This window comes from Alligator sinensis, unplaced genomic scaffold (assembly GCF_000455745.1).
Source record: "Alligator sinensis unplaced genomic scaffold, ASM45574v1 scaffold1093_1, whole genome shotgun sequence".
NCBI lineage: Eukaryota > Metazoa > Chordata > Crocodylia > Alligatoridae > Alligator > Alligator sinensis.
Window position 1 is genome coordinate 578,270 of NW_005842538.1, and position 2,583 is coordinate 580,852.

Sequence of the window (2,583 nt, forward strand, 5' to 3'; positions counted from 1 at the left end):
AGCCATGCTTCAGGGTAGACCAATGATCCAGGTGGACCCAGACAGATTAGTTAGATGGGCAGACCAGATCCAGATGCTGTTCAACACTAAGAAGTAGGAAAGTGCTTCATCTGGGGAGGAAAAATCTGCAACCAATTAACAGGCTTGGTAATGCTATGCTAGCTATCTGAAAGGGACCTGGGGATCATAATTGACCGTAAAATGAATATGAGCCACCAGTGTGATGCTAGTCAGCAGAGCAAACAATACGCTGGTGTGCATCAACCAATGCATCTCAAGCGAAACTAAGAAAGTTATTCTCCCTCTCTACACAGCATTGGTGAAGCCACAGCTGGAGTACTGCATCCAGTTCTGGGCACCACACATCAAGAAGGATGTGGAGAAACTTGAAAGAGTCCAGAGAAGATCCCCTTGTATGATTACAGGCCTGAAGAGCATGCCATATGAGAAAAGACTGACAGATCTGGGACTCTTCAGCCTAGAAAAGAGAAGACTTCGGCGGGGATTTGGTGGCAGCTTACAAATATATCAGGAGAGAGCATCCGGGGCTAGGTGAACAACTAGTTCACCAAAATGCCCCAGAGAAAAACCAGGAGCAATGGTCATAAACTCCTAGAAGAAGGTTTCAGACTGGATATAAGGAAAAATGTCTTCACAATTTGTGTGACCAGACTCTGGAACAGACTCCCAGTCAGGGTGGTGCAGGCACCTACCCTGGAGATCTTCAAAAGGAGATGGGACACACACCTTGCTGCGGTTATTTGATCCCAGTAGTCTTTCCTGCCCAGAGCAGGGGAGCTGGATCCAATGATCTCGCCAGGTCCCTTCCAGCCCTAAGCTTATGTGAATCTGTGAATCCCAGATCAGCCGTTACTCAGGGTGACCCATGAAACTCTTAAGCAAGAAACACACAGAGACAGCATAAAGAAAACACTACTCAATGGAAATGAATTCTTTTGTTTTCAAGAAGTTCTGATTATCTTCATATTCTGATATATTAAGCTTCCAGAAGGCTATAAATTTCCAGCGTATTCAGGGGAACATCAATGGTCTTTAGAAGATTTGGGATTGTGATAGTCTTGGCTAGAGATCTAGTTTGCTTAAAAGTTTCACTTACAGGTCTGATTATGGAACTTCTTGTTCTTAAAACAAATTGAGGGGAGAAGTGTAGAGTTTAAAAAACACCAAATGGGAATCAGGCAGACTTTAATTCTAATCTGCTCTTCTCTTTGTTCTCAGGCAGTTCATTTACAGATATGCTACACAAGACATTATGAAATATGACAGAATTAGGAACCAGTAGACCTTTGTAGTCCAGGAAACAGAGGGAGAAGAAGTTAAATGAATTCACATCTGTAACAAAAGGGCAAACAACCCTAAATAGTACTCCCTGATCTATGTAATAAAACCCGTTAACCGAGTAATCTATTTATAGTCTAAGTGAAAGATGATCTCTTATTTTTTTCCTCCGGAACTTTATTTACAAGTAGGAGAGGTGAAGTATTAGCAACTTAGAGATGAGTAATATTTTAACCTTATTTTAAGACGGGTAGATTAAGCCTAGATACTACAGCTGTGCTTGTGAAATAACTAAACTATAAGTCTTGCTTCTTAAATTCATACAATATCTGAACCAAAATAAATGGTCCAAGATGCACATATTGAAATTCAGCCAGTCACTTCTCAGGGACATAAAACTTTGAGCATTGTCAGCATTAACCCTTTCACTACTCATCTTTACACTAGGAATAACTAGACAAATGTTTCACATTCCTATTGATTAGCACATCTTTGGGGGCCATAACAGAAGTGTTCACATTGTGACCTCTATCAGGTAATACCTGCAAATTCTGCTAACACTCCAAACCATGCTTTTGACCCTACAAATTGACCAACTATAATTATCCATAATGCCTTGTGACCAAAGCAGACATGAGGCCTCCTGAGGGTCAGCATTGAGAGTACTATCTGCAAACCTTGAAGGGTTTTCAATGGCAAAAAAAAAGAACTGATTGTAAATCTATGTGAGAAAGTCCAGTGTGATGTCTTGTGCTCACAAGAGATGAACTAGGGGCCTCATAATAACTGCCCTTCAATACCTAGAAAGCAATTTGGAAGTGCTATATTTATTAGAGCTGGAGTGGTCATAATTTCTATCGCAAAGACTGAAGAAAAAAAATTTAAATCCTAACTGTTGAATTCAGTGGAATCACAATCACTTCAGTCTACAAACCACCTCACATAAGTTTCACCTTTACGTTAAAGAATAAATCATGGATGATCATTGGTGACTTTAACAGCCACAGCACACAATGGAGTTGCAATGAGACCAATAAAATGGCATAGTAGAAGCCTGGTCTGATGCATACCACCTGAGTTTGATCCATGACCTAAAGTTACCTAAATCATTCAACAATGGCTGCTGGAAACAAGGATACAACCAAGACCCTGTCACAACCCAAAGTTGTGGATTTTTTGATTGTGTGCGCTTCGGCACCGCTAAATTATGTTCCCGCTGAATTGCAGCTCTTTTGCACGACGGAGTGTTCTGTTGTTATAGAGAACCTGCGTGCAGAAGAGTGT